At 53.8% G+C, this 24,847-nt stretch overlaps 1 long non-coding RNA gene across 1 annotated transcript; it reads left to right on the forward strand.

The window, feature by feature from the left end:
- Window positions 1–965: 965 nt before the first annotated feature.
- LOC142871443 (uncharacterized) lies at window positions 966–4,863 on the forward strand. Its single transcript, XR_012919697.1, has 2 exons — window positions 966–3,358; window positions 4,517–4,863. It is a non-coding gene; the product is annotated as an uncharacterized LOC142871443 (long non-coding RNA).
- The last annotated feature ends 19,984 nt before the right edge of the window (window positions 4,864–24,847 follow it).

Below are 24,847 nucleotides of genomic sequence, written 5' to 3' on the forward strand. Positions count from 1 at the left end.
CTGCCCCAACCCAATTCCACATGTCCTCCATAAAAGTCACTGCTTCTGGCTATGCCCCTGTCATCCAAGCCCCCTCCCCACTAGAACACTAGTCTCCTTTCCTCCAGCTCCAATAATTCTACCCGTATCTCTAGACCTGAATCAAGTTGTGCCTTCTCTAGAATTCTGCCTTGATTACTTACTCTAACCCAGTGGTATTCAACTTCAATCTTGCCCCCCCAGGGGACATTTGGCAATGTCTGGAGATATTTGGGGTTGTCACAGCTGGAAAGCGTGCTACTGGCATATAGTGGGTAGAAGCCAGGGATGCTGCTAAACATCTTACCATGCACAGGAGGACAGCTCCACAACAAAGAACTATCCAGCTCATAATATCAGTAGTGCCAAGGGTGAGAAACACTGCAGGTTAGGGTGCCTAGGGCCAGTGCTACACAGCTTTGATCTAATCCACCCTAACGAAAGCCAGTTTGCTGGGGTTCAAATCCCAGCTCCACTGCTCATTGCTATGTAATCTTGTACTAGTAACTCAACCTCTCTGTGCATGTTTCTTATCTGCAAAGTGGGGCTAATAATAGTACCTACCTCTTAGTGTTGTGCAGATTACATGGCTTCCTATGTATAAAGGGTTTAGGACAATGCCTGGCTCATAGAAAGCACCCATTATATGCCAGCTATTGTTATTTTAATCAGTGGTTCTCAGTTGAATCTCTCCCAGGGAGAATCTTGGAAACAGTGCAGGTTTGGTGGTGGTGGGAATGTTGTCTTCTAATATAGTCATGCCTACTAAGGATTTACAAATTGAATGTAGTCATTCCTGAGCATTTGCACACTGAATTACATGTTGTTTTATTATAAGTTATTTTTTATCCTTTGTAATATAGTTATAATAATATTGATTAAAAATATTACGTCTGTAGGGTAGGTTATATTATCAACAAATTTACTTTCAGATTGCTAAACTATTATGAAATATTTAAAAATAAGTTTTAAAGGGAGCATTGTTGGGGGTTGAGACCTACAGTTTTAGATGACTGAACTCATACTGCCACTCTTGCTAGTTTTGAGTCGGGGGGGTGGGGTTACCCTCCCCCCTAAACTTGGCACACAGGCACACATTTAAGCAACTCTCACCAGCCCTCCCACCCCTCCATGCACACCCAGGCTTGACTTGGTCCAACTCTGCCCCCTCCCCACCTCACCCACCCCCAACTGGCTGGTGCCCCCAGCCCTGCAAGCACAGGCCCAGATGGGTGGCACGCTGTCACCTGTGCACACAGAGCCAGCTGGGACAGCCACAGCTGGGGCAGGCACCCAGCATCCCCAGCCTGCCTTCAGGTCTAGAAAAAAGGCTGATACATTCCTAGGAAGGGCGGTGCTTCCCGCCACACCCCCTGCCCACTCAGTCCTCATCTCTAAGTGCCAGCCACGACACCAACCCCCCACCTCTAGAAACAAAGCCTGCACTCCTCTGAGTCACATTCGTCCTTGTTACAAAATGATCATTGTAAAAAAAAAGGGACAAAGTCACAGAGTAGAAATCACACCTATTCCTGTTATTCAGAGAAAGTCCCTGCTAATATTTTGACTTTTTTTCTTGGAAATCATACCTCTGTATTTCATTTTATTTTTAAACAACCCATCTGCACATGCTGTTTTGTAACCTGCTTCCCTCCCCCCAACAACTACATATCTTGGACGTCTTTCCAGGCCATTAAATATTCTTCTACCAAGAAACGTCAAGGGCTGCCCAGTAGCCCATAATAAGCCACTGTTTATTTAACCAGTCTGTTGACTGCTGGACATTTTGTACCTCATTCCTGACCTTGTTTGAATCCTGGCTCTGCCACTGAAGAGTTGTGTGGTAACAGCAAAGTCACTTCCGCTTTCTGAGCCTCGGTTTGCTTATCTGTCCCTAATGCCCTGGGCAGCAGTGCCCAAACTTTCTGGCACCAGGGACCAGTTTCATGGAGGACAGTTTTTCCACAGACACGGGTGGGATGAGGGGAGGTGGGAGGCAGAGCTCAGGCAGTGATGCTTGGCTGGGTTCCTAACAGGCCACGGACCAGTCCCGGGCCGCAGCTTGGGGGTTGGGGACTGAGCCCCTGGGGCATTGCTTTGACGCGTAGAACATCCCTGAGTGGGTGTGTGACGCAGCACTTGGCACCGTGTCTCGAACACGTCCCCCAGAGTGCTTTTCAATGTGAAACTTCATCAGTTTCTCTGCTGTGCCTTCTTCTGCTTGTCCGGGAGTTCCTGGTTCATCCTGGCTGCTCTGAAAGATCACGGGGTTTTCCTGTGACTGTCGTTCTCAGGGTGCAAGTCTCCTTCCCGCCTCCTGGCAGCAGGACATAGGAGAGCTTGTCTTGGACTCTGGACTGGGAACCAGCACCCAGTGGGGACTGCACCAGGACAACCCGGCCAGTTTCTTCCACTGCTGAGTTTGGACTTCAGATCAGATGCCCTAGGACAGAGCCTTCCGGGATTCCCGTGATGTGAATTTCCTGGGCCAGTGGGAATGGCTGCCGCCTGCTGCTTCCAGGGTGAATGTGAAGGTCAGCTCAGGTCCCTGGACACACACTGAGCTGGGTGCCCCCACCTTGATGTCCAGAGATGTGACCCTCCTGGACAGTGGGCATGGTCTGGGAGCCTCCCACAGCTGCCAAGAGCCATTCTTTCCGGGGCTGTCCCTTTGTGAAGGGATGTGGCTGCACAAGACCAGCTCAGGGGCAGAGGGGAGCCTCATTCCCCCAGCCAGGCCTCCCTTCTGTCTAGCCCCTGGTGTGACTCCTCACAGCGCCCATTCCTCCTGCAAAGGAAATGCCAAGGCCTATGCCCCTGATTACAAAAGAGGGCTTCCAAGCTGCAAATCTGCTTCCAACAGCCAGAGTGCAGACCCTAAGTAACCCCAAGTCGAAAACTTGCGCGCAGGACCCAAGTGCGCATGTGTGCACACGTATGTCTCCTCTCGGTCCCTCCCACACTCCCTCACTCAAGCAGGCCCACGTTCGCTCGCTCATCCTCACACATGTGTGCACGCACGCAGCCACCCTGTGCCTGTGCCAGACAGCAGTCAATCCAGCTCAGCTCATGGTTTTGATCATGATGCTCTGGGAAGAAAGAGAGAATGTGATTGGCGAGGCCCCACTGCCAGACTGCAGGACTTTTCCGGTTATGCCCACCCCCAGGTGGTCAGCTCTCAGGTTTCCCCACCCCTTCAAGGCTGAGGGAGGAGGGGTGCACGCTGCCCCTGAGAAAGGACACAGAGACTTCCACCCCGACACCTCGTTTATCTGGTCGTCTACACCATGTGCACATTCTGGGTGAGACGCAGAGATTCCTGACTCCTCTAGATCACACGGTAAGGACGGCAGGTCAAAGCCCAGGGGAAGAGTGGGAAGGGGTCCCTGAAGGGAAAACCTAGGGCTGTTTCGGGAAGGACTCCAGAAGGGACATGCACCTGGAAGTATTGAGAGGATGAAAAGGCTTAAACACCCATCGCCCTCCAAGTCCCACCAAACCAGTGCAGAATCAGTCTAGAAACCTTTAACATTTAATTTAACTCAGCAAATATTTAGTGAGGTTCTACCATGTGCCAGGCACTGTCAGGTGCCACAAGAAGAAGAAAGCCCCCCCTGCCCCGTGCCCCGGCTCCCATCCTCCCCAGGGAAGTGCTGTCACTGCTGCTACCCTCTGGGTGCACATTTTCCACACTTTCTTTCTTTCTTTTTTTTTTTTTTTTTTTTTGAGACAGAGTCTCACTTTGTTGCCCAGGTTAGAGTGAGTGCCGTGGCATCAGCCTAGCTCACAGCAACCTCAATCTCCGGGGCTCAGCGATCCTACTGCCTCAGCCTCCCGAGTAGCTGGGACTACAGGCATGCGCCACCATGCCCGGCTAATTTTTTGTATATATATTTTTAGTTGGTCAATTAATTTATTTCTATTTTTGGTAGAGACGGGGTCTCGCTCAGGCTGGTTTCAAACTCCTGGCCTTGAGCAATCCGCCCGCCTCGGCCTCCCAAAGTGCTAGGATTACAGGCGTGACACACTTTCTTTCTGAGACGAGTCTTTCTAAGATGCGCTGCTCAGCACCGTTCTGCTGCTTCCTGGGGAATATCCACTGGCAGAGGGGCAACTGAGTCAGGGGTCAGAGGAATCGGTCCCAAGTTTGGCTCAGCCACAGACTAGCTGGATAGCCTTGACTAACTCATGGAATTTGTCAATCCTCAGTTTGTTCATCCATTTAAAAAAAAAAAACAAAGGCTGGGGGATAACGGACACTGTCCTGCCTCCCTGGCAGAGCAGAGGAAAACATCGGATGACGGATGACAGTCTCTGGGCTGGGGGTGGGCCTGGGCCGGTGGTGAGTGCAGCGTGACTATCTGCCATATGCCACTCACCCATAAGGGTCACCGCATCTGCGGGGCTCTGCCCCTTAACTAACTGCCCTGGGCTGTTGTACTTTTCTGGTTCTTGTGAATATCATTTTTAATACACGCTTCTCACTCTCTTCCTGCAGCACAGTGGTTTTCAACCTGGGGTGATTTTGTCCCCCAAGGACATGTGACAACGTCTGGAGACATTTTTCGTTGACACAAATGGAGAGGGTGTTTACCAGCATCCCTGGCTTCCAAACGTCCTGTGATGAACAAGATGGTTCCCTACAAAGAAGGATGAGCCCAAATGCCATGAGGGCTGAGCTTGAGGAACCTGCTGCAGCAGGTCCGGCTGCTGTCGTTGTGATTCTGCTGCTAGCATCTCTCCCCGCTGCTAATGAGGGAATCCAATCCATAGCAGGGTGGGAGACTAATCAGTCAAGCTTGCTAAGATTGGTTCTAAAATAAGAGTAAAGACGTACAGAATCCAGCCCCAGGGACTACTCTTGTGAGTCAAGGGCACAGGCTTTGTGATCCTGACTTAGGCTTGACTGGGGCTCAGGAACCGCACTGATGACTCGGTAGCTCTTAACAAGGTGGGAGGGGCCGGGGACAGAGATGCTGGGCCTTCAAGAGCCGTGTTCACACACACAGAATAGACCCTTCCCTAAGGCATCAGTCTGGGGTCTCTGATGCTCCAAGAGGCCTGGTTGAACCCTGGCTACTTCTGTGGTTTGTGCCTCTTGTATCTGGCCATGGGGTCCTGGCATGGCCTCCACCCCTCAGTGTGCAATTTCTGGCCACGCCCCGTACTTCCCTCCAGCCCAGAATTTGGCTTTGATGCTCCGTCTTTTCCCGATACTCCTCCTGGCTCCCACGCTGCAGCCAGGCAGATAGAACAATAGGCTCCCTTTCCTCCCTCTGGGTTTTCTACAGTGTTCTGCATGGGCAAGGGGGTCACACTCATGACCCCCGGGTAAGCGAAGCTTTACCATATTTGGTTTGGGAATGCACCATTTGTGTGACGTGCCAACACTTTGTTCTTGGCTCGGGCTTGCTCATTCCAAATTTCTAAGGACTTCTTTGGTTGCGAGTGACAGAAATCGACTCTGGCTGGGCTAAGCAAAACAGGAAACCTACTGGAAAGACCCCAAAGACATCTCAGGCATTCCGGGCCAGAGCTCTGCTAGGCCTCGGGGTGGACTAAAACCAGGGATGGGGGCATCGTGGAAGCACAGCAAGGCCTCCCTCCCCTCTTTGGCCTCTGCCTCCTGCTCCTGCTGCCCCATCTGCTTTCTGGGATGTGCAGAACTGGGGGGGGGGGGGATGCCCGGTGAAAACAACAGCAGCCGGGTTTACATGTCTTCCATCCAAGGGAGCAACCAGCCTGGGCCGGAACCTCTTGGTCCTGATTCAACATTCCTGCGGGGGAAGGACTTCTTCCGTTGTAGGTGTGCAAACAAAATACTAGGTATCCTTGGTAACACTTACATATTGATGGCCAAGAGGGGACATTGAAAGAGAGCTTGTCAAAGGCACGGAGGAGAGTTCCTGTGTTGGGTAATGAGCTGTGAACGGCTGGGCGGGGTTGAAATGAAACCAGAGGGACTCAAGTAGCGCAAATCCCACTCAACCCAACGCACTTGGAGGAGAAACCGCTGTGGCTCTAATCAGACTCAGACAGACAGAAAACTACAGCATCAAGCTGGGCTGTCTAGAACAGCGTCAGAGTTCCCTGCAGGTGCCTGGGAGAGGGATGGTGAGCTCTGCCAGGTCAGGACAGCTCAGGGAGAGCCACGTGAGGGAAGTGGTGTTGGAGCTGAGCCTTTTTTTTTTTTTTTTTTTTTTGCGACAGAGTCTCACTTTGTTGTCCAGGCTAGAGTGAGTGCCATGGCGTCAGCCTAGCTCACAGCAACCTCAAACTCCTGGGCTCGAGTGATCCTTCTGCCTCAGCCTCCCGAGTAGCTGGGACTACAGGCATGCGCCACCATGCCCGGCTAATTTTTTTTTTTTTTTATATATATCAGTTGGCCAATTAATTTCTTTCTATTTATAGTAGAGACGGGGTCTCGCTCTTGCTCAGGCTGGTTTTGAACTCCTGACCTTGAGCAATCCGCCCGCCTCGGCCTCCCAAGAGCTAGGATTACAGGCGTGAGCCACAGCGCCCGGCCTGGAGCTGAGCCTTGAGGGATGAAGGGGACACTTAGGGGCCCGAGCGAATGGAGACGGACTTACCTGGAGCTCATGGAAAGCCCCCGAGACGTGGGTGACTGCAAATGCCACATCCACGGGAGGATTTCTACCTGCCCCTTTTCTCACAGTCCCCTCTCTTTTCAGCCTGTTTTAGTTTCCTAACAAATGACCACAAATTTAGTGGCTGAAACAATATAAATTTATTCTCTTACAGTTGCAAAGTTCGGAAGTCTGAAATGAGTCTTACAGGGCTTAAACTCAAAGGGCAGGACCCGTGAACTTGCTTTTCCAGCCTAGAGGCCGCCCGCCGTCCTTGGCTTGCGCTCCTTCCTCCAGCCGCAAAGCACCTCGCTCCAACCTCTGCTTCCACTGACCCTCCTTCTGCCTTTGACCTTCTGCCTTTGACCTTCTGCCTTTGACCTCCTCTTAATAGGATGGTTGTGATCACACTGTGCTCACCTGGATGATGCAGGATAATCTTCCCATCTCAAGATCCTTAGTCACAGCAGCTAAGTCCCTTGTGCCGTGTAAGGTAACATATTCACAGTTTCCAGGGATTGGGATGTAGACCCTGATCCTTTCAAGGGGTGCATTGTTTGGCTTACCCCAGCTTCCTTCCCAACCTTCTCACTCTCCTTCCCACTGGAGGCAGAGCCACCCATCTGACTGGGCAGCCTGTGGGGTACACGACACTCCTGGGCCGGGCACTGCTCATCTGCGCTGGTGGAGGGGGATGGGCAGCCGGGGCTCCACTTGCGGCTGCCCTGGGTTAAGTGGACCGAGCCAGCCTTCTCCTGCGGGTAGGTCCAGGTGAGTCCTTGCTCCCGGGGTTCTGGTTTCTCTGGCTGTAATGGGAAGGTTTGTCAGAGTTGTGCAGTGACAAGATTGGAGGAAGGAAGTTGGAGGTCCTGCCAATTCTGCCTCCAGCTCTGCATTAATCCAGCCTCACCCTGCGTGCGGGTCCCCACTTAGTGCCTCCCATCTGTTCTTGATGGGTTGAGAGCCCTAAGAGGAGGAGACATGAGTGTGGGTTTCCCCTTGCCTGCCACAACCTGGGATCACAAGACCCCCAAGGGCAGCTATCTGGGCAGTGCAAGAAGGAAGTGCAGTGCCCAGAACAAGGCAGGGGAACGGCACATTGTCCTCCACTCTGCCAGACACGATGGAGTTTTATGTTCTGTCCTGGGGCTGCATTTAGAAAGAGACATTAGAGCAGAAACTGGGAGTGTGTCCAGGAGGAAAGGACTAGAAACATGTCACATGATGAGCAATTACAGGAAGTAAGAGAATTAACATTTGTTGCATATCTAAAATGTGAAGGCATTTTGATTAGAGGTGCTCTATCACCCCAGAAACCCTTGAGAAAAGTGTATTTATCCTCCTTAAGCAGATGAGCAAGAAGAGCTGGTTGTTAAAAAGAGCCTGGAGCCTCCCTCCTCTCTCTCTCTTCCTCTCTTGCCATGCGATCTCTGCACACCGGCTGCTGCTCACCTTCCCCCGTGAGAAGAAGCAGCCTAAGGCCCTCCCCAGCAGCAGATGCTGGAGCTGTGCTTCCTGTCCGGCCCACAGAACCATGAGCCAAATGAACTCCTTTTCTTTATAGATTACCCAGCCCCAGGCATTCCTTTATAGCAACTCGAGAACAGACTAAAATAAGCACCATCATTTTATTAGAGAGGAGTCCAGATTTAAACAAACAAAAGATATTGTATACTCCTTTGCCACACTGGGTGGCGGGGGGTGGGGGGAATGTGTTACAATTCTGGCCTATGGGAGGTAAGCAGAAGTCTGCTGGGTATTTCTGGGAAAGTGTTATTTCCTTGTTTTCCTTTTTTTCTTCCTGCTTGGAGTGTGGATTGGAGTCTGGAGGTGGAGCAGCCACTTTGTAACTGTGAGGCAATCATGAGGATCAAAGCTACCTATTAAGGCCAGGCGCAGTGGCTCACGCCTGTAATCCTAGCACTCTGGGAGGCTGAGGCGGGTGGATCCTTTGAGCTCAGGAGTTCAAGACCAGCCTGAGCAAGAGTGAGATCCCGTCTCTACTAAAAATAGAAATTAATTGGCCAACTAAAAATACACAGAAAAAATTAGCTGGGCATGGTGGTGCATGCCTGTAGTCCCAGCTACTTGGGAGGCCGAGGCAGAAGGATCGCTTGAGCCCAGGAGTTTGAGGTTGCTGTGAGCGAGGCTGACGCCATGGCACTCTAGCTGGGGCAACAGAGTGAGAATCTGCCTAAAAAAAAAAAAAAAAAAAAAAAGCTACCTGTTAACAGTGGTGGAGCAGAAAGAGGAAGGAACAGGGACACTGAGGACCTCACAGAGCTGCCACACCAGCTCCAGCCTGCCCAGTCCCAGCCTTACTGCAGGGAAAGAAGCATCTGTCTGTGTTGGGTGAAGACACAGTAGTCTGGTTTCTGCTTCGTGCAGCTGCACATGATCCGTGTTAGTAATAGGGAACATGACAATTCTCCTAAAGTACGTGAACGGCTATCTTTGGAAATGGGTTTGGGCTTTTCCAGTGTTGCTCTGGAGGGCAGTCCTAGGGACTATGGAAAGTGCAGGAAACAGAATCTGGCTCAGTCAGATGGAAGAAGAACTTTTTAGCTATGCTCTTGGTTCTTGGCTCAATGAAAGAGTTGACAGTCAGGAGCAGTCCTCACCCATGGGATGGTTTGAGCAGAGATTGGATGGCCCTAAGTGGGGCCAGACAAAGAGACAATGTTTGCATCAGTTACGGGCTGAAATAGATGACATTTACGTGTCTGAACATGCGTGTTCTCATGTGACCCTCCTGATAAGGAGTTTTTGCAGGAGTGTACAGTGGGCCTTTTCCCATATGTACATGTAAGCGAATAGCTACCCTTGACGAAACAAGTCCCACCACCAGATTAGCCCTGGACGAAGAACATGGAAGCTGGGAGACTAGGGCTAATTAGGTTGGCTCTTCTGCCTTTGTGTTTTGACTTTTCCCTGGGGTCTCCTACTTCTAGCATGTTGTCTCCAGAGAGGTATCTCACTCAAGAGTCTCTAATTTATAAGTTTTATAAAGTCCCCAGGATGAAATTTGTTGCCTCAACTAATTAAATATTTGAGAGGTTTCTGTTTTCAGGCATGGCTGGATCCAGGTACACAGATGTTATCAGCAGGAAGGAACCTCTTTCCTGACATATCTCTGTGTTGTTTGTCCCTGAGTAGACTCCATTCTCAGGCAGTTCTTCACCTGGTGGTGGCCAGGTGTCTACCAGCAACTTCAGACCTGCATTGCAGCAGCACAGCTGCTCCAGCAGTGAGATAGCACCTCTTTCCCAGTAGTTCAGCAAAAATCCTGAAGAGGACAGTCATTGGTCCAGCCCAGGTCACGTGCCCACTTTTTACCAATCTTGGTGGTCAAGGACATGCAGTGCTCTCATTGGCTAGGCCTGGGTCATGTGCTCCCACCTGGTGGATGGGTCAGCCCCACTTGGACTGAGAATGAAAGAGGGATGGAGTCCCACCAGGGAGAAGAATCAGATGCTAGACAGGCTAAAGTGACAGACAGCTTTCTGCTACAGGGGTGCTGCTCCCCCTTTCCCACTCCCACTGAAGGCTTGGCCCTCACCTCTGTGCCCATTTATATGGTCAGGACAGTCTCGCTCTTTCCAAGACTGTTCTGGCTAAGGGAGAAAAGGGGAATTGATCACAGACTCTCTAAGAAGCATAAACTCAGCTCCACTTACTAAGTAAAACGTTATGACTTGAATGACAATCCAGCTGTGGCTCAGATGCTGCTTTGCAGAAACCTTCGCTGGCTTCCTTGCTTCTTGGTTCTCTACCCGCCACTACATGGAGGGCACTGATGTAGTTTCATGCACAGGAGCTAGACCTTTAGACACCTGGATCTTCTGTGCCTCGGCAAAGACGACTTCTGACTGTTGCCCACTTACAACCCACTCGCTGGGTTCTGGAGGCCTCCGCCTCTCCATTGTCTTCACGAAAGAGGACAGAGTTGTCTGTACTTCTGGTTCTAGTCCCTCAACTCCAACCATTCTTTTTTTTTTTTTTTTTTTAATATGGGTAGCTTTTTTTTTTCCGGCATATTATGGGGGTACAGATTTTAAGGTTTCAATAAATGCCCATTCCCCCCTCCCCCCACAAGTCTGAGTTTCCAGCATGACCATCCCCCAGATGGCATTTTTTAAAAATTTATTTTATTGTCTTAATCAAAGTAATAGGCATATGTGTTTTACAAAATTAAATACACAATTAATATAAGGGTTATAATAAAATCTCCCTTCCCCAATTTCTTCTCCCAAGAAGCAACCATCTTTAACTTTTTAAGTTGTTTCTTATGCTATTTGCCTCCAGATTTGTAAAATATACTTGTATTCCTATATATGTGTAAATTTTAGATACTATCAGTTGAGTTTCTATAGTGGAACCTTAGGATCCAGCTCCCTGACCACACAACCCTCTCCCTAGCTCAGTACACGTCCTCTGCACCATCCTCCTCTGACAGATTTTGTTAAACCATTATTTAGTGTTTGCATTGTGTATATGTAAACTTGTTCACAGCTGAGCCCTATCCTATACTGTGATTATTTTCCCTCTATTATACAACTTGGAGTTACCCATTTGCCTCTTTCTTGTTTGCTTAGTTAGCTCTCTTTTTAAAAAGACCTCCCTCCTGGAGCCTTTCTTGCTTCAAATTGGACTAGTTGACTTAGCTGTCATCTTGGTGTTGTTTCTTTCCCATTATCCTAGGAATTCTTCTCTCTTTTTCTTTCTTTCTCTCTCTCTCTCTCTCTCTTTTTTTTTTTTTTTGGTGGCAAAAACTTTCATATCTTCCTGAGAAAGTGTGCATTGGAAGTAAAAATTTTGAGGCCTTACCTGTCTGAAATGTGTTCATTTCCCCCTTCACACTTCTTGATAGTTGGGCTGGGTATGGAATTGCAGGTTAGACACAATTTTCCCTGGGAACATTGAAAGCTTGTTCCATTTGTTCCATTGTCTTCTAGCTCTAGTGTCACTGTTGAGAAGTCTGATGTTAATTTTAATTTCTAGTTTTTCTCTCCAGGGCCTGGGACATGGTGGTATCCAGCAAATGTTCGCTGAATGAATGTATGACCACACACATGCTTGACACATCTGGGATGGTGGGTGAAAGTGTAGTCATGAACATGTTGACTCAGAATGTGGTACTCTGCCATTATTATTGGCTATCAGAGGTTTCTGTCTTCTGTGGGGGGTGGGGTGGGGAGGAACTGTTCTTACCCTAATCTTATTCTGGAGGGATTAATCCAAAAGGCTCTCACCAATGGAAGTTTCAGCCTGCTTAGTACTGTCTCCACCCCCAAGCTGCTGCAGAAACCTACAATCATCCAAGCACTCCTGGGTGCTCTTGGTCAGGTTACCCACCACCTTCTCCCATCTGCAAATGGAGGCAGTTCAGACTGCCCGGGGATGTCGGGGGTCTTGCCTCTGAGGGAGGGTGCTCCAAAGGCTGCTCCTGCCAATTGGCCCTGACCCATCACGGTTCCCTGCACTACACCAGTCACCTCTGTAGTAATAACTCTTCAAGACATCCCTCCTCTCTGTGCCTCAGTTCAGGCCATTACATTTCTCTCCTGGTATATTCCTATAATCTCCCAACTGGTCTTTCTGCCTGGAGGCTAACTAACCACCTATGACGGTTTTACAATATGTCTGCAAATACTCAACAGGCCTCTCTCCAAAACGTGGAGCCTGATTCCTCTCTCCTTGAGTGTAGGCTGGACTTACTGACTCACTTCTCACAGACTACGGCAGAAGTGAGCGTGAATAGGTCATAAAAGCACCGAGACGTCCTCCTTGTTCGCTCTTGGACCACAGGCTCTGATGCTAGCTGCCACGGAGAGGCCTTGTGTTGTGGAACCGAGGCCTCTGCCGACAGCATGTGAGCCGGCCGGCCTGGAAGCACATCCCCAGCCCACTCCAGCCTTCAGACAGCGTGACTGGAACCTCAGAAGAAACCCTGAATAGGACGTTGGAACTTTAAGATGGGAGTCTGCCAACCTCCTCATTTGCCGGCAAATTAATAAACTTCTCTTTCCTTCTCCTCAAAAGAAAAAGAAACCCTGAACGATAACCACCCACCTAAGCTTCTCCCGGATCCCTCACCCTCAGAAACCATGTGAAAGAATAAACATTTATCATCTTATGCTGCTAAGTTTTAAGGTAATACATTATACGGCAATAGATACCTAAAACACCTCTTTCTAAATACCCTTAAAACCACTGCTGAAAGAATCTTTCTAAAACGAAAATCCGATCAAGTAATTTTCCTTCTAAAATCCATCGTGGCTACTCGAAACTTTCAGGGTAAAGTCTTAACTCCTTCACTTAGCACGCAAGGCCTCCCTGTTATATGCGGCCTCCCTGCCCGGCCCTCAGGCGTCATTTCCAACAACCCTCTTCATCCATGTTTGTTCTCTTTGCCCAGATTGCCCCAAATTTCCTCTTTTTTTAAAACTACCCAACCAACCAACAAATTATTAACAACAAGAACGGCAAACAGCCCTGCCAATGCGTGGGCGTGCAGATGGACCAGAGCCAGTCCTGCGGGTCCACGGCTCCCGGGTTCACTCCCTTCCGCAGCCCCTCACCCCGAGTGTGGGCAGGACAGGCGACTTGCTTCTAACCTAGAGAATATGGCGAAGGGGGTGGGGGGGATGGTAAGGGTACCTGGAAGTGAACTCCTGCCCAGAAACCCTTTGCCACTTGTCCCAAGGTAACCAAGAGGTGCTGGTTGGTTTTTGGCATGCCAACACTTTACTCTGTAATTTCTCTCAAGTGGGCTCATGTCTGGGCATCGTATTTCCATAATCCAAGCTCCATATCGATGTCTATTTACTTTGTCCCCTCCTCGGCCACACGTACCCCACACTCTCCTCCCAAGGTGCCCAGTGTCCCAGGTGCTCACTCAATTCCCGCTTGCTTTCGAGACCTGCAGAGTGAGGGCCGAATGAGGAGATGGGTGGGTGGTTTGCTGGCTCAGGAAGGAGAGTCCCCTCTCTGGTTCCCCGATCTGTCCCACAGGCCTCACTCCCCAGTTATTTCCGGCCAGGTTGCCTAGAAGAATCTGAGGTGCAGCTTCTTGTGCAAGTGACCTTTTGAAGGCAGGCTCTCAGGGGAAACCTGTAAAGAAAGGGTAGGGAGGGTGTAAGCAAACCTGTGAGTCCAGCAGCCAGAGCCCAGGCCCATGGGGATCTCCAGGGCAGAGTGGCTCCACAGGGTTTGTCCCACCTTGAGGCAACAAGACAGGCATTCTGTACCCTTTTGTACCCTGGTGTCATTCAATCGTCGCCTTTGTCTGGAAACAGCCAGCACTCCAGGCCAGGCAGCTCCAAGAGGCCAGGGAAGCTCCCAAAGAAGTGGTCAGCCGTGAATGACTCACATTCACAGTAGCTGGCCTGGCGAATGGGACCTGGGTCATGATGTCCTGCCACTGGATGTGTCAACTCCTAGCCTGAAACTGTCCCTGTGAGTCCCCCAGCCCCAAGGTTTAAGGCTGCCTAAACCCCTGAGGCTGGAGCTTGGGGCTCCAGTCTGCCCAGGGGAACTGTTTGTGAAGGAAGGGCTCTGTAGTGGGGTGAATAATGTCCCCCCAAATTCATTCTGGACCCAGAACCTCAGAATGTGACCTTATTTGGAAATAAGGCCTTTGCAGATGTAATTAGTTAAGGATCTTGAGCTGGCAGTTCACGGAAGGGTGGTGGCCGGCCCTTTGCAAACCTCAGAGAGCAGGATGGGGAGGTGTTCAGAGAAGGCAGCAGAAGGAGGGGACTCCCTCGCCCCCTAGCCCACATGCACCTCCTGCCCACTTCTGTCTGGAGCGCCCGTGTGGAGTCTGGCTGCCCTTCTGCTGGGAGAGGGTCCTTGGGAGGTGGCCAGGACCTCAAGGATTAAGCCACCTGCCAAGGTCACACACGTAGGTGGTGGAAGTAGGGAAACCCGAGTCTGTCTGACTCAAAGCTCATGTTCGGCCTCAAGAAAGTGGGGAGGAGGGAGAGCCCAGAGCAAGATTTAGATGAGTTTTTCTTTTTCTTTTCTTTTTAAGACAGGGTCTCGGCATCATCATAGCTCACTGCAACCTCAAATTCCTGGGCTTAAGCAATCCTTCTGCCTTAGTCTCCTGAGTAGCTGAGACTATAGCCACGCGCCACCAAGCCTGGTTAATTTTTTCTATTTTTAGTAGAGATGGGGTCTCGTTCTTGCTCAGGCTAGTTTTGAACTCCTGGCCTCAAGCGATCATCCTGCCTCAGCCTCCCAGACTGCTACGATTACAGGTTAAGCCACCGCACCCAGGCTTAGAAGAGTTTTTCTGGAAGGAGCTAGATCTCAGGAGAGGGTAGGAAAAGCCAGGCTGCAGGGCAGCTGGGATAGCTCAATCTGGTCTATTTGGGAGGGGTGAAGCTGAGAGAGGCCATGTCTTCTCCATTTTCTTAGAAGAGGAAGGAGGGCACCTCCCCCCTCTGCAATTCACAATCCAGCTCCAGGCCAAGCTGGCAGCACTGGGCACTGGCAGGTACTGAGCGCTCAGTACTAGCTCCCACTGGTGGCTTTACACTCAGTCCCTCCTGCTGGGGTCGTGAGATGACAGGTAAGAGGAGTTGATGATCTACCCCAGGACACTCCTCAGCCATCAAGCTTCGAGATGATAAATAAAGATGCCAAACTTGGGGCTTTTCCATATTTTTTAAAGGTTAAAGATGGACTGATGGAGATATGATAAGGCAAGACCAGTCACCCGTTCCATCACCCCCTTTCCCACAGCCCCAGGTCGGGGAGGAAGCAGGTGGCAGCAGCAGGTAACTGGCTTCTGGGCTGGTCATAGGGTGGGCAGCTGTGCCCAGAACTTCTCCCCGCCCCACCCCTCAAGCTGGGCTGAATCCTGGCAGGAAGGGGCACTAGAGGCCCCAGTCACGTTTGGAGAGACGAGCAGAGGCGTTACCCACCTGCTCTCGGCTGCGGTTCTGGGAGGCAGCCGGTGCTGGAGAACGCCCCTCGCAGCTGCAGATTGTGCCTCGTGGGGTCTTGGGCAGCCCCACTTCCAAGCTTAAAAAACAAAGTTGCTACTGCTGCCACAGGGAAGGCCAGGCTGGGCTGCGGATCGTGCATTGCATGGTGGCATGGCCAGGTGTCCAGGGGCTAAAGGCTGGTTCCTGTCTCTTGGTTTTCACGGTCTTCTCCCGCCCCATCCCCCACCCCAGGCACACAGGTGCCAATTGTAGTAGGCAAGCCAGCTCTTGCCCTCCCAAGAAACCTGATCTAAGGGGACGGAGGGGTTTTTTCACCCTTGGCTCCCAGGCTGGGGGATTGCTGGCTCCAGGGCTGACGTTCAAGCAACACAGCGATACAGTGTTGTTGACGCGTTAAAATGCTTCCATTCCAGTTGGCAAATTGCTGCCCCTAAGCCCCCCAAACACTCCCTCACTGTTCCAGCCTGCTCTTCCTGGGACCCCAACACCTTTCCCAAATCCAGCATTCAAAGGGGCATCTCAGGGGGTCTCCAGGACCCTGACTCAGGGTTAACATCCATGCTGATTGCCGGGGCTTCTGCTGCTGCAGCTTGTTAAAGTTCTTGAATATCCCCCTGGTGAGACCCAGGGCCTCAGCGTTGAGGAAAGACCACCTGGGGGAAGTTAGGGGGTCTGGGATCCAGCTGTATCACCAACAGGCGGTGCGACCTCGGGTAATAGTCCCCTTTGGGTCTGTTTCCTTACCTGTGGAATGAGTGTGCTGGACCAGGTGAGCTCCGACGGCTTTGATGGAATCCGTGGTTCCATCTTCTTGCTCCAAAACAGGTGTATACTTACGTGCGTGTGTGCACTCGCCTACATGTGTGTGTCGGGGATGAATCCCCATGTTTCCTCGCCACTGAGCTTCAATTTCCAAGTGTGACAAAAAACCTACTACCAAATGAGGGGTCCCCAGCCCAGGGCAAATGCCTGGTGGCCCAGAGCTGTAGGACCTGGAGCTTGTGCTTTGATCCCCTGTCTGCGTCCCTTCCCCCTTCGGCCATGGGCCACTCCCAATGGCATCGACTCAGCCCCTCTGTCTGCATAAAAGGCATGTAAGCATGATGCTCACTGAATTTGTCCTGTTGAGGGTGATGGTCTCCACTCTCTGGATGCCCCCACGTGGCAGGTGCCATCTCCACGTGCCAGCACTTTCTCTTTAAAAAATACCCTGTCATGGCAGGCAGTACTCCCATCACACCTGGCCGGGGTAGTAGCATGTTCTCCTTCCCCAAGAGGGGTGGGCCATGGAGTCGGTAGACCAGAGAGACCACCCCCCGCCCCTGGGCAGGCCTGGAATTGAACTGACCGCCAGGCGGAACAGAGACTTGCTGACCTGATAGCTAGCTTTTCCCGCTGCGTGGGAAAGGATGCTATTCTTGCCTTGTTTCTAGAAGCTGCTGGATGGACTGTGAAATAACGTAGGACAGACAGAAAGATGGGCAGAGGGGGCTGGGGGGTGTGGGAGGTGTGTGGAGTCTGTCACGTGGATTCCCAGATCTGGTCATGTTGTGGGGTGGGGAGGAAGACGGATCTTCGGTGACAAACACTGAAGCAGCAAGGACCGCAGCGCAGGCAGGAGGGGCAGGTGGAGGGAGTGAGTCCCGGTCCGCTGGAGGGGGTGGGTGAGGGAGGAGCAGGAGGGGCAGGTGGAGGGAGTGAGTCCCGGTCCGCTGGAGGGGGTGGGTGAGGGAGGAGCGCGCAGCCTTGCAGGCAGGCTGGGCTGGTGGGCGTGTAGCGGGGTGTCTGGGCACCGCACGGGCAGGAAGGGCCTTCTAGACGTCGCGTGCAGGAGCAGCGGAGCGCGTGGGATGAGACTCACCTCCAGGGAGAGGCTCAGGCCCCACACCCTGCGTGTCCTGGAGGCTCGGGAGGGAGGGGTGATTCTGGGTACCGCGCAGGAAGCATTAGCAAGACTTGGCTCCCCACGGCTCACATTTGAGCCTGTGGGAAATATAGGCAGAAATGGAGGAGAATGCAGGAAACTAAATGAGAGGAGGAGCTCTCTTGTTAACAACTGTGTCAGGCTGGGCAAGGTGCCTCACGCCTGTAATCCTAGCACTTTGGGAGGCCAAGGGAGGAGCATCACTTGAGGCCAGGAGTTCGAGACCAGCCTGGGCAATGTCGAGATCCCGTCTCTACAAAAATATAAACTTGGGCATGGTGGCATGCGCCTGTGATTTCAGCTACTTGGGAGGCTGAGGCAGGAGGATCTCTTGAGCCCAAGAGTTTGAGGCTGCAGTAGCTATGATGACACCACTGCATTCCAGCCTGGGTGACAGGGCGAGACCCTGTCTCAAGAAAACAACAAAAAACCAAAGCCTGTCCCCAGGAGCACAAGCCGTCCTGCTTTGGGGCCCTCTAACGCGCGGTGGGAGAGAGACACTCCCCTCCTGCAATGGGGTGTGCGGCCGTGAGCATGGCGCCCACAGGGGCAGGAGAGAGCGGAGGAGTCGACCCACGGGCACCGAGTGGCAATGATCCAGTCTGGTCTGTGAGCACATGTGAGGTGCCCTGAAGTTTCCAGAAGTTCTTGATAAGGCTTGGGGGACACTCTGCAGAGGCCCTAGTCCCCGCTCTAGTGACCAGAGGCGAGTGTGAGGGAGACCAGGTGACAGGTGGCAATGGTGAGCAGGTCCCTATGCAGCCAGACGTGTAGTGTGCATGGCTGGAAGTCTGGGGCTGATGTGAGGCCTCAGGCAGGAACAGGGCTCAAAACAGGAGAGGAGCAAAATTAGGGGGAAACTGAGTCTGGTCAGAGGCCAGGCCAGGGCCATGCTAGGGGAGGCTGGTCCAGTCGGGTGTTGGGGGGCAGCTGGCGGAGCTGCCCCCCAGAGCAAGCAGAGGGCTTCGCGATGAGCCCCCACGGGCCCTGTAGACGCAGGGGCCAGAGGGCTCCCGGGTCCCCTCCTGATCTTAAAGGAGAGGATGAATGAAGACTCGTGCTCTGCAGTTCTTGTAGACTTGGTAGACCTGGAAGCGACTCAAGGTAGTTTTAGATTCTTTCAACAATGGGAGGCAGCTGGAGTCAGGCCCTTGAGGGGCCGTGAGCCTGGCACCTGCGCCCACAGTGGCTGGACCAGGTGCCGAGGGAAGAGCAGGGGCCCAGAGCTCCAGTGGGGCTTGGGCAGCTACCCCGAGGACAGTTTCCAGTTCCCTTCTTGCCCGAAAACATCCCAGACTGTGGAACAGGCCCGGGTGGCCAATGGCCCGTGGCAGCGTGAGGGACGCAGCTCATGCTGGGGTGGGCAGAGCCACCGCCCAGGGACAGAGCCATGTCGGGTTGGCTGACGGTGTCCTCTGTGCCAGGCCCCGAGTCTGGCCCTTCACGGTCCTCAGCAGATCCCATGTTCCCGGTCACCCTGGGAAGGGGCTGAGCCCCCGTTGCAGGTGAGAAAGCCGCAGCACGTTGCCCACGGCGCTGAGCCGGTGAGTGGCAAAGCTGGCATCCGACTCCAGAGCTCTGCCCCGCCCCGGGCCACTGCTGCCCATTCCAGGGAGGGCCCTTTGGCTTGTCGCCTTGTCACTTAGCTGTTGGCCTCCCCTGACTGCAAGGCCTCGGTTTCCCTGTCTGTGAAAATGGGAGGGGACATAGAAGGGCAGCGGCAACAGACAGCAGCCTTGGCAAGCCTCGAAGCTGGGCGCGATGGTGGGAAGCCCACGGGGGACAACGTTGAGACCGGCGGGTTCATCCACCCTCTGCCCTTCCCTCCAGCCTTGCGGAAGCAAGTCGCCTGCTGCTGCCAGTTTCCCTGGATCCCCTCCCCGGCCCTTTTCTCTGGGCCTTGCTGGGGTTGGCAGGCCACAAACCTCCCTCAAGAGTGAGGAGAGAAATTCTGATGAGAGCCCACCCTCTCCCACCCGGCCTCTGCGGCACATTTGCATTTTGATGGAGAGGGATTAGCAGCCTGGGTCCTGGGAGAGGCAGAGGAAGGAGTCTCCCTGGCCCAGCTCTCCACCTCAGGGACAGAAGGTGAGGGTGTCCAGTGCGCCCTGCCAGGGGCCCCTGGCTCCCGTCTGGCCCGTCTCTGCCAGAGAGGGCAGACTCTGGGCCAGGGTCCAGGCCGGGCTAAGTCTCCACTCTCCCCGCCCCAGGGTGGGGTCCCCTTTCCACCCTCTTCTGTGGAGCTTGGCTCCTCCCCAGCACTGGCCCGGGACCCAGGGCCCGCTCCCCGCTGCCAGCCCGTTTCCCAGCACTGCCTGACCCCAGACCAGCTGTGAGTGACCGGGAGCCCGCAGCAGCAGGGGGCTGGCAGCTGGGAGGTGGGACCCAGAGTCTGCCCAGCCCCTGCAGGCTGGCTCCAGCGCGGGAGTGCGGCAGCAGGCCCCGGCAGCCTTCTGGAGGAATTTCTGAATTACCTACTGGCTGGAGACCAGAGGCCAGAGCGGGCCTGGGCCGGCCCTGCTGGCTGAGGCCCGAAGAGCCTTTCTCCTGGCTCGGGGCCTCACCAGCACCGCCTTCCTGCCCACGCCCCCTGGGCCGCCTCCAAGAGCCAGTTCCAGCTGGAGGGCTTATCCGCCTGCCCCCCCCACTCCCATGGTGGTGGTGGGGAGACAGCAGAGGGCCCCCTTTCCTCCCGACCTTACCTGTGATCCACTGGGGTCAGTGCCGTCCCTTCTCTGCTGTCTCCCGGCAGCACACGCTCTGCCTTGGCCAAGCTGCGGGGAGGCCCCGCCAGAGTCTTCATCTTCATCAGGACAGCTGCGGGGGGGCTGGAGGAGGGGAGCCGGGCCTGGGCGGTGGGAGGAGGACGGCTTGGCTGTTCCAACACCCTCTGATTCTGTTCCCAGACAGGACGGCCCCTTGTGCACAAATGTCCTCACCCCCAGACAGAACCAGCTACATAATTTGTAGGATCATTTGTTAGAAAAAGATTATTAAGAATTTCAAGACTGCGATAACAGAACATGAAAACAAGCACCAGGCCCTGCTAAGTGTGGGGCCTCGTGCGACTGCACAGGTTGCACACCCGTAAAACCGGCCCGGCCCCCAGAAACCCACTGGCCCTCCTGGCCTCGTCCCACCTCTCCTGGACCATAGATGCCTTTGAGACCTTGGCCAAAAGGCAAGTCTGAGCAGACACCCACCCACCCTCTCCTTTATCCTAGCTCTGTCCTCAGTGGAAGTGTCTATGTCCTACCCAGACCTTCCTGCCAGGGAAACTGAGGCAGCAGGGAGGACTGGGACCTCCCCCTCCTGAGCAGTACCATCCACCCCAGCTGACCAGGGGAGGGGAGTGACCGGGTGGCGGTGGGTCCCCAGGCTCCTCTCAGCTGCCCATGGTATGCCACCCCCAGGGCTCTTGGTGGGGGACCGGGGAGGAGAGTCCCTGTCCTGGCCTGTTACTTATTAGTGCCATTTTTCCTGAGGGGAGAGAGCCGGGGGTGTCCAGGGGCACGTTGCCAGCTCCAGCCCAGGCCTCCGCACAGCCATGGCTGGGTTTCTTTGTTCTCTGCGGCCACTGCCCAAGAGCTGGCTCAGCCTGACTGGGCAGGGTGACTGCCCTGGGGCCGTTCAGTCCCCCGAGCCAGGGGGAGGACAGGGGCCTGAGTCGGGGCCAGCAGGGTCCTGTGGGTCTGGAGACTGTCCCCCCAGCAGCAGAGAAATGCCAGGCCCAGGGGAAGGTGGCCGCCACTCTGCCCTGGCAGGCCACTCAGGTGGCAGCCAGTGTGGAGACACTCCTTTCACAGCTTCAGCCGGGAAGCCCCGGGCCTGTCACCAGCTCCAGGGGCCATAGAGCGACAGTCCCTCCCATCAGGGAGCGCTCGGTCGGGGCCTGGCCGGGGCTGTCCAGTCTGCGTGCGTTATTGCATTGTTCTCACGAAAAGCACAGGACGTGGGTCCTAGTATTACAGCAATGAGATGCAGATTAATTGAGCAACTGGTTCCAGTCCACACAGCTGCCACGTCATCCCCAGTCCTGTGTTTTTCCTTCGTGGAAGTCATTACAATGAGAATGCTTGGGTGACTATTTGTTTAACGTGCACCTCCCTGATTAGGGCTCTAAGCTCCACGTCACTAAGTAGAGCTGCCATCTGATTCATGTCCAGCTGATGCCATTGTTCAAGGCTGTAACCCCGGCGCCACACACAGTGCCTGCACATAATAGAACCTCCACAAATAGTAAGGGAAGGAAGGAAGGAGGCGACTGGGTACGGATTCCAACATAGGTCAGCCTGAACCTAACCACTAGGCAGCACTACCTCACTGTCACCCGAAGGCTCCCTTGGCGAAATTCTGAAGGTCCTGGGAACAGATCCAAATGGAGCCCTGCACCCAGTCTAGGCTGGAAAAGGGAAATCACTGGCTGTGGGTTCAGGGAAGGAGCTTGGGAAGAGGGGGAAGGGGGCCCTGTCACTCCTGAGGCTTCTGGTGGGTCCCTCCTTCCTGGGAGAGCCCACTGGTCCATCTGGTTTCTGGGTGGCTTACTACCTCCCCAGCCCTGTAAAGCAGGGGTCTTGGGCAGCTGGAGGAGACTGTCCCTGCGTGGGCTGGGTAGCAGGGAGGGCGTCAGCATGGAAGAAATATCTACATTTGCAGCGTGCTTCCAACCTCGCCCCATGGAGAGTCCAGCCCTCAGCTTTCACGGGGCAGCTGGGATGTCTGCTTCCAGTTTGCTGGAGCCTGGGCCTCTGGGCCAACACTTCTGCTGTCTCAAGCATCGGAGGGCGTTCACCCCAGACGTGTTTACGCCAGGCACTGCCAGCCCGCTGGGGTGGCGTCTGCTGGAGCAGGCTCAGGAAACCCCATAGCTGGGCTGCCAGGAGCAGGGGGCATTCACTCTTTCCTCTGTCCTTTAGATGTAGTCATCGGATTCCCTCTGGGCCTCTCTACTCCATCCCAGGCAAGGTGCTAAGTGTGGGCTCCCTGCTGGGAAGCACAGCCCTGGGCTCAGGCAGCTCAGGGTCCAGCAGGGGAGGATGGCGTGTCCCGGACAACGAACACAGTGAAGCACGTGTGCAGGGAGCACAGGGTGGGTGGCCCATCCTTCCCAGGGTGCTTTTGGCTGCGAGTTATAGGAGTCGATGCAAGTAGCCTAGACATAGGATGTTTATGGGTTCGCATCGCAGGGAGGGGCTTGGGGCAGTGTTGCCTAGCAACTTAGTGATGTCATCCAAGACTCTGGCTCAGCTTTTCTGCTCTGCCATCCTCAGTGCTTTTGATGATGCCACCTCCAATCCACACAGTGGATGCCACAGCACCAAGCAGCACATCCTCGTGTCCAAAGTCAGAGTGGAAGGGCAGGCTTTCCTCCTGTACCTGTTCCTTTGATCAAGGAGGAAAATCTTTCCCAGAAGCCCCCATTGGACATCCCTCTACATCTCATTGGCCCAACTAGGTCACATGGGCATGACTAGCTGCAAGGGAGGCTGGGAGTCGAGTACCAGGCATTCTCAGTTCTGTCTCAGTAGAAGCCAGGAGAGGGGCAACGGCCATAGAGTAGGAAAGAGGTCGCCTGCCCCTGCTCCATCTTGAGCAGGCATTCTCAACCACTGCACAAGCCGCATTCTGGCCTGGAGAATTACTGGGGCTCTCCTGGGAACTGCAGGGTGTTTAGCAGCACCCTTGGCCTCTATCCACTAGGTCCACCCCCGCTAAGCTATGCCAACCAAAACACCTCCAGATATTGCCAGTTTCTCTCCTGCTGTTAAGAACTACTGATCTAGAGTCTTCCCTAAGCCACACGGAGGAGTTAGGGGAGGCTCCCGGGAAGAGGTGCTGGCTGAACTGAGACTGGAAGGATGAGGGGTTGCAGAGCTGGGGAAGGGGAGGACATCCCCCTCCTCCTTCCATGTGTGAATCTTTCAGCAAACACGTACTGAGAATCCCTCGTGCTTTTACACAGCTTTATATTTCAAAACGTGCTTTTGCTTATATCATTTATGCTGCAGCGTGGTCCTGGGAGGGAGGTGCTAGTATCCCACTGACAGCTAAGGAAACTGAGGCTCAGAGAACTTAGAGCTTTGCCACATGGCCAGAGCGTGGTGGGACAAGGACTGGAAGGAGGTCTTTCAGCCCAGCGTCCTCTCCGCTGTACCCGGAGCTTAGGAGGCCGCGTAGACAGTGCAGTTGCTCCGAGACCGCTGACAGCTGCTCCTGGGCCGTTTTCCTGATGACACAGGCACGCCAGTGGGAGGGAGGGTTGTGGGGGAGCTCTGCCCAGCGCCCCTACCTCTGAGTTCCTCCCAGCTAGACAAGTCCAAGGCAGCAGCCAAAGACTAGCATGGGGCCCGCTGGGAGACTCGGTTCTCAGTGCTCAACCTTGCCTGCCCCTTTCTTTCTGATGTCCCTTTTGTCCTCAACCAGGTGCCCCCCAGAGCCCACTTGTGCTGTCCTCGTGCTGCCCACGTGCCCTCTCCGTTCTTGGGAAAGGCTCTGGGGGGCACCTTTTATGCTTGGCCGCTTTCCAGACCCTGGGCCACCCTGCTCCCTGGGCTCTCCTCTCTGTCCCTTTGCGGCGGCTTCCTCTCCTCGCAGGCCCCTTGGCACTGGCCTTCCCCAGGGCTCAGGCTTTGGTCCCTTCTCTCCCCTGTTTGCACGCAGACCCTCAGGGACCTCATTTGGTCTCAGGACACTAAATGCCATCTGTATGCCCAGTCCTCCCGGATATGCAGCCCAGGCCAGATCCCTCCACCCGAGCCCCTTCTTGGGTTTCTAAAGCCCACTCAACTCCTCTGTGCGGTATCCAACAGATGCCCCAAATTCATTCCTGAGTTCCTTTCTCTCCATCCCCCAACACCCAAATCTGCCCTGCCAAGGTCTTCCCCACCCTGGGTGATGGAGACTTCATTTTTCTCCTTGCTCAGGCCCCAGGCCATGGGGCTTCCTGGACTCCTTCTCACGCAGTCCCCATCCTGTGTGTTAGGAAATCCTGTTGGCTCCACCCTCAACACACACCCAGGCTCCGCCCACATCTCAGCACCACCACTGCTTCCACCTTCTCCTGCCTGGGCTACTGCAGTGGCCTCCCCGTTGGTTTTCCTGATTCTCCTTTGACTCTCTGAAGTCTGTTTTCAATTCCAACACAGCAGCCAGAGTCTCTCTCTCTTTTAAATAGAGGCAAAGTCTTGCTCTGTTGCCCAGGCTGAAGTGCAGTGGTGCAACCATAGCTCACTGCAGCCTCAAACTCCTGGGCTCAAGCAAAGCCATCCTCCTGCCTCAGCCTCCCAAGTAGTTGGGACTACAGGCATGCACCATCACACCCAGCTCATTTTTATACCTTTTTATCAAGATGGGGTCTTGCT

The sequence above is a fragment of the Microcebus murinus genome, chromosome 6, assembly GCF_040939455.1.
Source record: "Microcebus murinus isolate Inina chromosome 6, M.murinus_Inina_mat1.0, whole genome shotgun sequence".
In the NCBI taxonomy this organism is placed as follows: Eukaryota; Metazoa; Chordata; class Mammalia; order Primates; family Cheirogaleidae; genus Microcebus; species Microcebus murinus.